This window comes from Cryptomeria japonica, chromosome 6 (assembly GCF_030272615.1).
Source record: "Cryptomeria japonica chromosome 6, Sugi_1.0, whole genome shotgun sequence".
Lineage (NCBI taxonomy): Eukaryota > Viridiplantae > Streptophyta > Pinopsida > Cupressales > Cupressaceae > Cryptomeria > Cryptomeria japonica.
In genome coordinates, this window is record NC_081410.1 from 478,778,680 (window position 1) to 478,791,277 (window position 12,598).

Consider the following 12,598-nt stretch of genomic DNA (forward strand, 5'->3'; position numbering starts at 1 on the left):
TACAAGTGGGTGGAGGATAAAGGTGATTTAAATAAATTATTTATTTAAAATAATTGTGCAACTTGCTTTTGTAGGAAAATACAAGTGGGTGGAGGATAAAGGTGATTTAAATAAATTATTTATTTAAAATAATTGTGCAACTTGCATTTGTAGGAAAATGCAAGTGGGTGGAGGATAAAGGTGATTTAAATAAATGATTTATTTATTTATAATTGTGCAACTTGCATTTGTAGAAAAATGCAAGTGGGTGGAGGATAAAGGTGATTTAAATAAATGATTTATTTATTTAATTAATGGTCTGAATTTGGTTAAGTGAATTAAATCAAATAAATTGAATAATTTATTTAATTAATAGGAGAAGAGGGTTAAGATGAATTAATTAAATATATTAATTTAATTAATTATTAATTGATGGTTAAATAATCAAATAAATATTAAATATTCATTTAATTAAGTGGACAGATTTATGTGACTACATTTGCCCCTCTTTGAGACGGTGCGGTTTATCGCGTCGTTTCAAAGAAAGAAAAATAGGTGTGAAGAAATGCCCCATAAAATGTAAATTTAATGGGTGGTATGCCCCCTCGAGAGATGGGCCGAATTTTTTTTGAAAAATCGGGCGATCTCTCGAAAAAGAATGAAAAGTGGAGGGGAGGTAGAATAGAAGAAATTAGAACTAATGATGAAAGAATGGGAGAAAATGGAGTGAATATGAAGAAACAACAAGCCAGCGAGTACCCTGAGGTCATGCAAGAGATACATAGTAGATGTAGTGTGGGGTTTTGATTGATGCTATACAATTGATCAAAATTGGTTGGACAATCTGGTGCAATCGGTTGAATTGCCCCGGTCAAGTCAAAGCGTGACAGTTGATGTCAGTTGGTCGCTTGGACATGATAAAGTCTGAGTAAGTGAATCAAAGTGACCTGATGGTGACTTAGACAATTGATGTAATTGCCCGATGAAGTCAAGGTATATGAAGCAAAATACTCGTTGAGACGTAGACAATTGATGTAATTGTCCGTTGGATTGTGTTTGATTGGTTGATCAATTGATAGTGTGTGCATGTGATGGATGGTTGTGGGGAATCATGGCAGCCCCGTTGAGACTATGGCCATTATGATAAATGCCTGATGTAGTCTAGGATTACCATGATCGATTACCTGTTGAGACCTGAAGATACTTGATCAGAGTATCTGTTGATAGTCTAGGTGTGTGGGAGTCGATGTATCTGTGTAGACAGAGCAACTTGCTGGATTGTGTGGATGAATGAGGATGGGAAGCGATGAAGGGATTAGGATGATGTTGATGATCAAGATAGGGAGGGTGAGGGGGGATTTGATGTTAGATAGAAGATATGGAGGACTAGGATCGAGTCCTATGGAAGAAGATGAGTAAAATAGAGTATGCATTATTATGACTACGTATGCATGATATGCAGCTATTATGAATGTATGGATGGATGGAATGCAACGGAATGCAATATATACAAATGAGATGGAATGATGATCCATGGTGCATTATTTTTCATCATTGAGCTTTAAAATGTTGTAAGAAAATACAAGCAACTTGACATAAAGATTCAAGATGACCAGAGTATTTCTTACATGGATTTTGATATAGCAAGTTAATACAAGCAACTTGATATAATGGATCAAGTTGACCTGAGTATTGCTTGCGGAACAGACAAGGATTATCTCCTTTCGTGCATGACTTGGATCGTCCTCCTTGATCTTAGGCTGATCATATCCTGAGACAAGTGCATACCGTACTAAGAAATAAAACCTTTATCCAGTTTGGATGAGGTAGGAGGAACCAAAGAAAGAGAATTGTACCTGCAAACAAACAATATATACATAAAGAATAAAGAATATGGATCCTTGGTAATGGTTCATGCTCATATGGTCGAGGTATACGCTGTAGTCAGCAAGCCGTAGTGATCTATGACTGCATTTTGCATAAGATCACGTAGCTTGGTGAACTTCCCACGTAGACACCATTAGTACATGTCCCAGAACTTCATCGGAAATAATGCGCAAACGATACAAAACAATGCTGAAAGATCCTGATATAGATAAACAAATGAATTACTCACGAATCAACCAAGCATTTGATAGCTTAACAGAATTTTCTTGTCAAAGAAAACATCATCTTGTCTTTGTTTTGGTAAGGAAGGATGCATCCTTGTTTTAAAGACAGTTTTGGATTGTTGATGTGGATTGTGTGGTTGTTTGGTAAATGGTCATTGTGTGAGTAGTTTGTCAATGTTTATTTTGGTATCTGCATGGATGGGTATGTACAAGGTGTTGCCATGTTTTTGTGTGATTTTTCAATGGTTTTGTCGATATTTTTGGATTTTGAATTGTTTTGAATGTTTTTGGTATTTTTGCGAGATATTTTTGAATGTTTTTGGATTTTGCGAGACATTTTTGAATGTTTTTGTATTTTGCGAGACATTTTTGAATGTTTTTGCCAATGAATCACCAGTAATGTAGAATCCACTTCCATCATCTAGATTGTAAGGGCATTGCCCCCAAGTTGGACATGATTTATGAAAAAGCGGGATGCTAGACGCATGAAGTACTTTCTTGGATTACAGATAAAATAACAAGCCATGGTTAGATGGATGGATGTGTGTATGTATGAATGTGATCGCAATGAGCCTGAAAGATACTGGAGCCATTGCCTTTACGAGTGGCGCCTGTTTGCCAGGTTTTCGCCATCGTACTTACCCAAGGTGCCACTGGAGTGGTTGTTCACCGTTTGGATGCATGATTTTTCTTTACTTTTTTTTTGTTTTGAATGGTTTTGTATTTTCTTTAGGACATTTTCTGAATGTTTTTGATATTTTCTGATATGTATACCTTAGGTATAAAACCGTTTGAGGTGCATGCTATTGATTGGATCTGCGAGCGGTTCTCCTTCTGAAGTAGCCAACTGATATGCCCCGGACCCGAATACAGCAGTGACAACATATGGGCCCAGCCAGTTTGATTCAAACTTGCCTTGATGTTCTCTATTTGGTTGGTTGCGAGGATTTTCTCGAAGAACAAGATCACCTACCTCAAATGTACGAGATCTAACTCGGTGATTGTAACTTCTACTCATGCGCTGCTGATAGGCTTTGAGGTGATTGTATGCAGCTTGTCGCTTCTCATCAAGTAACTCCAAGTCCTGAAGGCGTGAGACTCTGTATGCGTCATCATCAATGAGATTGTGCAAGGAAACCCTTAATGATGGTATCTCGACCTCAATAGGCAAGATAGCTTCTGCACCATAGACCAATGAATAAGGAGTTGCACCTGTAGGGGTTCGAATGCTAGTTCGATATGCCCATAGCGCTGGATTCAATTGAACATGCCAATCACGACCGGCATCATTGACTGTCTTCTTTAGGATCCTCAATATGTTTTTATTGGATGCTTCGGCCTGACCATTGCCTTGTGGGTAATAGGGAGTGGAAAAGCGGTGTTGGATATAAAATTTCTCACAAAGCTCACGGACATCCTGATTTTTGAAAGGAAGACCGTTATCTGTGACAATGGACATGGGCACACCATACCGGCAGATGATGTAATTGAGGATGAATGAGGCGATCTGCTTGCCGGTGACTTGGGTAAGTGGAACAGCTTCGATCCACTTGGTGAAATATTCGGTGGCGGTAATAATGAATTTATGGCCATTGGATGAAGATGGATGGATTTTACCCACAAGATCAAGACCCCATTGACAAAAAGGCCATGGTGTTGTGATTGGTTGCAGTTCTTGAGCTGGTGCATGTATTAGGTCGCCATGAACTTGACATTTTTTGCACTTCCTAACAAAGTAGTAGGAATCCTTTTCCATAGATGGCCAATAGTATCCAGCTCGCATGATCTTCTTGGCTAGTGATGGACCACTTGAGTGAGTCCCGCAAATTCCTTCATGTACCTCTTCCAAAGCCTTTGTTATCTCACCTTGTTCTAGACATCGAAGGAGAGTACCATCAAGACTGCGTCGGTATAGGGTTTCGGCAATAATGGTATATCGAGCAGTTTGGCGAATGAAGGTTTTACGTTGGTTATTTGATTGGTTGGGAGGAAGGGTGTGATCGCGGAGATAGGTGTAGAACTCACCGTACCATGGGGATTCAGAACCAACAAGGCAACATATCATTTCAGATTCGGGGATATCATAAGCGGGGATCCAAAGTTGTTCTACCAAGAACTCGTAGCGTGTTGAATTCTGTGGAAGATCTAGTAGAGATGCGATGGTAGCCATGGCGTCAGCAGCTCGATTCTGATCTCTTGGTATCTGCTCAAAAGTGATAGTAGTAAATGATGTTTTTAGATTGTCCACCATTTGCTTGTATGGCATGAGTTTATCATCTTTGGTCTGATATTCATTAGTTGCTTGTCGAATGACCAGTTGTGAGTCGCCATATACTTGTAGTTCTTGTAATTTCCATTGTACGGCTAACCTGAGTCCTGTGATCAAGGCCTCATACTCTGCTATGTTGTTTGTGCATGGAAATGTGAGCCTGTAAGACTTCGGGATGCTATCACCTTGAGGTGTGATAAACAGAATGCCTGCCCCCGAGCCGTGCCTAGTGTATGAACCATCAAAATATAGTTTCCATGGTTGTGCTTCTGTGATCATGAATATCTCTTCATCTGGAAAATTGGAAATGAGAGGATGATCGCCTATGAGTGGTGCATCGGCCAATTGATCTGCAATGACCTGACCTTTGATAGCTTTACGGTCCACATACTCGATGTCGAATTCACTTAGAATCATTACCCATTTAGCTAAGCGACCTGTCAATGCTGCTTTGTTAAGTAAATACTTGAGTGGATCAATCTTTGCAATGAGTTGCACCTTGTGTGTTAACAGATAGTGCCTCAGTTTAGTGGCTGCCAAGATTACTGCTAGGCAAGCTCGCTCAATAGGTGTGTAATTGAGTTCATAGCCCACAAGTGTGCGAGAGATGTAGTAAATAGCACACTCTTTTCCTTCTGCATTATGTTGTGCCAGTAGTACACCCAATGCTGTACTTGTTGCTGAGATATAGAGCAATAATGGTCTACTTGGATCTGGTGGCATCAGTAATGGTGGATTCATGAGATAGTCTTTAAGCGCCTGAAATGCTTGCTGGCATCTGTCATCCCACTGAAAGCGGATGTTCTTGTGTAGCAGGTGTGTGAATGGGTGACACTTATCAGCCAATTGTGCAATGAATCTGCGGATAGATTGAAGCCGTCCTTGTAGTGTTCTTAGCTGACTGATATTCTTTGGAGGTGGCATGTCCATTATTGCCTTAACCTTTGCTGGATCGACCTCAATACCTTTGCTTGAGACAATGTATCCTAGAAGCTTCCCGGAGGTCACGCCGAAGACACATTTCTTTGGGTTGAGTCGAACATGGTACTGTTCCAGTCTATCAAAGATTTTATCTAAGATGTGAAGATGTCCTTCTCTAGTAAGTGATTTTGCTAGTAAATCATCCACATAATCTTCCATCATAGTATGCATCATGTCATGGAAGATGGTGGTCATTGCTCTTTGATAGGTCGCTCCTGCATTCTTTAGACCAAAAGGCATTACATTCCAGCAGTATGTGCCCCATGGACATGTGAAGGCTGTCTTATGTTGGTCCTCTGGTGCGATCTTTATTTGATTGTATCCCGAAAAGCCATCCATGAGTGAAAGCATGGCATGTCCTGCTGTCAAATCTACTATGATGTCGATATTTGGTAGAGGGAAGTCATCCTTAGGACATGCCTTATTCAGATCTCTGAAGTCTGTACAAATGCGGATGCCCCCTTTTGGTTTGCCAACTGGCACAATATTGGAGATCCATTCCGCATAATCAATTGGTCTAATGAAACCAACATCCAGGAGTTTCTTGAGTTCTGTTTTGACTAGCACGACAATTTGAGGATGCATCTTACGAAGCTTTTGCTTGATAGGTTTGGCTCCTTTTGCTACTGTGAGATGATGCATGACTAAATCAGGATCAAGCCCAGACATGTCTGCATATGACCATGCAAAGTTGATCTGACGCTGTTGGAAGAACTCTATAAATTGAGGTTGTTCCTCTGGAGTGAGAAGAGATGCCAGATGTATGATATGAGGGTTTTCAGGAGTCCCCACATTGTATTCTTTAGTCTCCTCAATGAGAATCGTTGATCGTTCTTGTTGTGTATTAGCAGGGAGAATGTCAAACCCTTCATCCTCAGGCGCCTTAGAGAGGTTTTCACCGTTGGATACGCTCTTTCTTTTTACTTTTGTTGGATCAAACAGTGCCACAGTGTGGTTTTCACTGGAAGATCCATGTTTTAATGTTATATTTTTGCAGCTGAAGGGTTTGGCATCCGCCCCGAAGTATGCTGCGCTATTAAGTTCAATGGCGAATCCAGCTTTGTGATCCCCGCTTGGTAGATTATCCCTTAATTCCAAAAATTCAATGATAGCCTCATCGTTTTGGAAGAGGTCAAGACATGGGGGATTTGGTTGATTCCATTCGATGAGTTCAGGGTGGATAATGGGCATTACGTCATCAATTAGGTTAAGTGCGGGAGATGTATCAGTGAGGGTTAAGACAGTGTGGTGAAGGTCGTTGATGGTACTCTCCCTGTCAGAATCAGGCGTAGGATGAGATGTAGGGTCTGTGGAAGATGTTTCCAGCTCAGGTACCCAAGTGGTCTTTATCTGTGCTTCTCCGTAAACAGGAATGTCTTTGCGTGGCGGAGGTGGTGATGTGTCTTCCTCATCTGAAGTGTTAAGTTGCACTGAATCGAATTCCCACTCATGTGAGTCGGTCTCTGAATCACTTTCCAGCATCTGATTGCTATACCATACTGGGATGTCTTTGGAGTTAAATACTGCAGGCGTGATTGGTTTATGTACTTTTGTGGTGATCAATGCTGCAGGAACCGTGATGGGGTTTAAAGGATTTGTTACTGGAAGTATTGGTAATGGTGACTCAGTGGCTTCTGCTAGAACTACTGGCGCCATAGATGTTGCTGCGGGTTCTGATACAGTTGCTGCTGCTATTGGTGTTATTGACGGGATTACTGGTTCGATTGGTGGTATGTTTGGCACTGGTGATGGTTGCGGTGGGGTTGTGAGCCTCGATGGGGCAATGGCAATATTGCTTGATGGTGCTTTGATTATGAAAGGTGTCCTCTTTACAGTAGGTGGGCAAAATGGTTTGCTAGGTTTTCCTTTAAATCTGAGTTTAGGAAGGATCTCTTTTTCAAAGCCTAGGCCTGTATTACCTTTGGGCTTGAATTCTGGTAGTAGAGGTTCGTGTCGTCCTTGTTTGCAGTATCCCAAAGCACTCTGACCATCATATCCCATTCTTTGCATAATGAGGAGGCCTTTGCCATATTGTTCCGTAGGAAGTGTAACTTGCGGTTTGTCAGTGGTGATGGGATCTTTATAGATCCAGTCCGCCAGGTCCTCATCTTGTGTCTCTTCCTCTTGACTCTTTCCAAGGATGAAAGGCATTAAGGCACATGCTGGCGTGATTAGTGGTTGCTGGAGCAACTGCTGTGGTTTACCATGTGTTCTAGGAGAAGTGGGCATTTGTCCCACACAAAAGAGCTGACTCAAGTTATATTCTCCAGGACCTTCCTCTGCTACTTTCATCTTTAGCTTTTCTTGCTTGGGCATAGGGGTGTTTGAACTGGCAAGAGAGGCGGGATTTATATATGATGTGGAGGAAATGGCTTCTCTATTATTAGGAATGGTAATCTCTGGTTGATGGCTGATATTATGGCAAAATGCAAAGGGATTTGCATCTCCCAGGATTGTGATCTCGACCCCGTTATGTGGGAACTTGATACATTGATGGTAGGTAGATGGAACAGCTTGCATGGCATGTATCCAAGGTCTCCCTAATAATAGATTATATGGCAGAGGAAGGTCCAGAACCTGACAAATGATATGCTTTACCACAGGGCCCACTCGGATTGGTAGTACCACAGCTCCTTTGGATGAACGCTCTGCATCATCATAGGCTTTGATGGTGATCTTCTTACGAGGATCCACTGATTCTATTGCATATCCCAATGCTATGACCAACTGAAGTGTGCAAATGTTTAGGCCTGCTCCATTATCGATCAAGACTCGCTTGATCCTGTGTTGGTTGACAAAGCCTTCAATGTGGAGTGAGGCGTTATGAGGTTGTTGGAAAGAAGAGTTGTCGCTTTCAGAAAAAGTGAGACAAGGTGATGACTTTAGATTTCCAACCATGGCTTGAAATTGGTCTGTATTCAAGTTTGCAGGGACTGACGCCTCTTGGAGTGCTTGATCCAAGATTGTTTTATGAGATGGCGATAGGCGTAACAGCTCTAAAATGGATATAAGCGCAGGCGTTTTGTCTAATTGTTCCACAAGATTGTACTGCTTCGGGACAGAGGTGGTGCCCTGTGGAGCTGCCTTTATGGTAACTTTGCCGCGACGCGTAACAACATTGCAATTTGAGGTGGGATTTTTGAAGGTGATAGTTGCAATTTGTTCACTGGCATCATACAGGTGATTGACAGTGTAATTATACGCAGCTTGCGTATAATCAGTGGTATCAGGACCTCGTCTGGACGTGGAAGGACCCCTTTGATCTTGTGATGGAAGTGGATTTTTGAATATCAGGTGATCATTATTGGTCGTTTTTGGGTCATGTCCTTCAATTCCAATTTCTCGTTGCCTTGACCGTGATCGAGTTTGAGCCATTTTGTTTGCAAGTTTGTGTTGAAGTTGATTGAAGATGATGATGAGTTGTTTGATGAAGGATTGATGATTTTAGTGGATTGGTGGTATGTAGATCTCTAGCACTTTAAGGTAGATGCAACCGAAATTCCTTCTTTGAATTGCTTGTTTGTTTTGATAAGATTTGATGTGATAAGGTGTAGAGAAATCTGAGATGTGTTACAGATTTAACTACCTAGTAATGAGAGGATTCACTCATGAACTAGTTTTAACCTGCGTAGACGTGTCTCTTAGGATGAGCTTATCCTAGATGTAGAAACACTCTAAAAGTGATGCGATGTGTTTTTGATTTCAAGCAATATCTAAAAAGGAATCTTGGGACAAGAACCTCTTAATGTTTTGAGAGTTGGGATGGATTGATGATGAAGTGATGATGTATGAGTGGGATGATGGATGAAAATGTTTTCAACTTTCAATAAAAACTTTGTGTCACAAATGGGACAAACTCTTCTTCTTCCCTTTCAGACGTTGGTGGCACTTCTCGAGCTGTGTTGTAGGTGATACAGATGTTTGGGAAGAAATTGGGATTAATCTTTCCTCCTTGATTTTTGTGATAACTCAGAGCTCTATATTGCATAAAAGCTCTGTGGTTCAATGATTCTGAATCAAACTCGTTTGTTTTACCTTGAAGGTATAGACGCATGCGATGTAGAAAGACTCTATGGGAGACAAAGATTTGTCGATTGATATAGAAGAATTTCCTCCTTTTGATTAAAGCCTTTGAGCTTAGTGGTCTCCTTTTCAAGGTGATACTCTGATGACACTTCTTCTTTCGCAAGATGTGAAGAATGGTCATAAATTTTTGACTCTTTGTTTGTTTGCACTTTGTTTTTGGTATTTTTGGTTGTGTTGACAGATGTTGGATGAATACTTTGTTTTTGGGATTGATTTTCTGATTTTTCTTTGACAAGAAAACAAAGCAAGCACACAAACACAAGATTGTAGCCTCAAAGGCACAAATGAGTATGGGTCTAGATCAACCCAATTCTTGGACTTGTTTTTGACCCTTCCTTTAGATGTATTTTAAGGTGTATTTCCAAAGCCTGAAGTCGGCTCAATTTGCTCTAGGTCTGTAAAACGAACACACTTCAAACACTCTTTATCCCTATGGTCAAATGGCCAGTTGTGATAAATTTAGCCCACATCTTGATATTTCTTCGACTTTGGTACTACATACCTTATGAATCCCGCCGTGGCAGGTAAGGATGTGATATACTAAGTCTTGCACGAGCATAACAAATAGATGATCCCTATGATGGGGGAGTCACCACTTTTATCAAGCCACAAGTGACTTTTCAAAAAGCTATGTTTCTACTCAAGGAAATATGTATGGTGAGTATCTTGGGAGCAAAACCATCTATGCTCTTGCACTAAATTATACCTCAAATATCCTCAATCAATAGAACAGGTGGGCTACTACTTAAAGGTGTTTAGTCATGTTCGATGGCTTTGGACATATGTTCATTCTGCAGTGACTCACTTAAGAGCCTTGTAACTGGTGGTGGGGCCCATTTGTCCTTTCGGCCAGTTACACTGTAGGAACAGCTATACCCAAGGCTACAGCTTTCGCTCTCACCTGATTTCTATAGCGGCTCGAAGGATTTACCGCTCGAGGTCGTTCCCAAGAGTATCGATCCCTTGGCAGGCCTCTCTTAAAAAGATAAAATGTGAGTGTTACTAACACTTTTCTCTTGCACCTAGGACCACGAAAGCCAAGGGAGAGGATAGTGTGTGTTAGAAGTAGGACCACTCGACCAACTCTTTGCACAAGTGTGCCAAGCACGAAAAACACTTGTTCTTTTTAATCTATCATTGCAATGTGATCTAACTATTTGGAGATGTTGCTCCAACAATCATGGTGTTCTTTTTAATTTTCAAAGGCAATTGTTTGAGTAAACTAGAATTTGAAAATCCTGGTCAACTTAATGAAAAACACGTTTGCATGAAGTAAAATTGCTTTGAAAATGAGACAAGTTGATTGTGAATTTTATTTGCACCAAAAATGGAAGTGTGGATTGTGAGTTTTATCTTGATGCAAGAAATAAAATTTGCCTTATTGATTTTAAGCACCAAAACGAAGTTTGTTTTCTAACTTGCAAAAAAAATAAAGTTGTTTTTGTATAAGTTTGTGGTTCTTTTTACCTTTGAACAATGAAATTCTTTTTAATAGCCCCAAACAAATGTGTGATTCTTTTTCAAAAGCCCAAATTTGAAATGTGAAGTTAATTTTAAACCAAAATAAAAAGTGAATTCATTTTTAAAACCAACTTCAAAAACAAGCTAGTAAAAAAATATAAATCTACTCTTTAATCTAATTTAAATCTGCACAAAAGAGAAAAATAGTTAGTAAAATCCGCCTATTTGGTGGGCTTCTACAAGCCTAAATTTTTTATTTTTTTTTGGTTTTTTATTTATTTTTGGTTACAAAGTGATTTGTACAACGTTTTGTTACAATAGCGCTAGTCTGCGTTTGAACAGAGGCACTATTTAACACAAACGTATTAAAAGAAAGGGAAAGACAGAGAAGGGAAAAGCACTGAAACAGAGGGAATAGCGCCAAAATAATGCCAAACGCACCAAAACAGTGTCAAAATCGCAACCTGTGTGACATTTTCAACATTCAAACATGTTATTGGTTAAAAAAAAATAAAAAATGATCTTTTTGGTGTTTGGATTCACGTCGGGTTCACCAAATGATGCTCTGCAAAAAGGATTAGAAAACCTGTTTGATGGAAACACACACAAGAGCACAAGAAACAAACGTTAGTGTTAGCAACAAAAGATTATCCTAAACAGGCATATCAAGAGAGATATTAAGCATGAAATAGAAAGCATATAAACATAGAATGAAATAGCTAATCAAGATGCTCATAGTTGCTCCTCCCTTGTTCCTCTCCTCTCCAAGTCCCAAATGAGTGTAGCTCTCAGCTTTTAGCACTAGCCATGGATGCCATATGGAGATTCAAGATAGTTGAATATGATAAGCAAATACTATGCTAGAGTAGATAGTGATGCTATGAAAAAGCTCTATGCTAATGCCAGTATAACAACAATACTCTAAAATGCTTCTCTTTGCTTGAGGAGAAGGGTTCTATTTATAGAAGAAATGGGGAAATGAAGGGTTAAGATTGAATGGTTTAATCAAGGGCCAAGTTTGAAAGTTGGGGATCCATGTGCACAATTGGCACCAATAAAATGGTGACAAGTGTCAACATAGGATTGGGTTGAGAGAAGAGGTTGGAGGCATTAAAGGCCTGAGAAGACCTCATGGTTATCTAGAAGGTAAGGGTCAAGTCTAAATTAAGATTACCCACTGGATTAGGAGTTAATGCAAGGATAAACCTTTGTGCAAATGTTTAAGAGATAATCATGGTCAAAGCATTAATGGCCTGATGAGACCTTTGGGTTGGGTAGAGGTTGAGTCAAAACAAATGTTTTAACCATGTGGGAGGGTTGAATTAACCATTAATGGTTATTGGAGACTTTGGGGATTAAGTGGTTGAAGGTTGAAAGCTTTCAAAGGTTATCCAAGACTTTGAGGGTTAATTTGTTGAACACACAAAGCATTAATTGCTTTTCAAAGACTTTGGAGTCTTTGAGAAGTGACTCCAATTTGCTTAGGAATGTGACAATATTTAGGGGATGGATTAGGCTAATTAGGAAGGGTTTAGAAGAATCTAGAAGGGGTTTAGGCATACAAGTGGATTTTGTAGGAAAATGCAAGTGGGAGAAATTTTGGTATTTTCAATTAAAATAAAATCATTTATTTCAATTAAATGGTGTAATTTGCATTTGGATAAATATTTAAATAAATATTAATTTATTTAAATGAGAAAAATGAAGATAA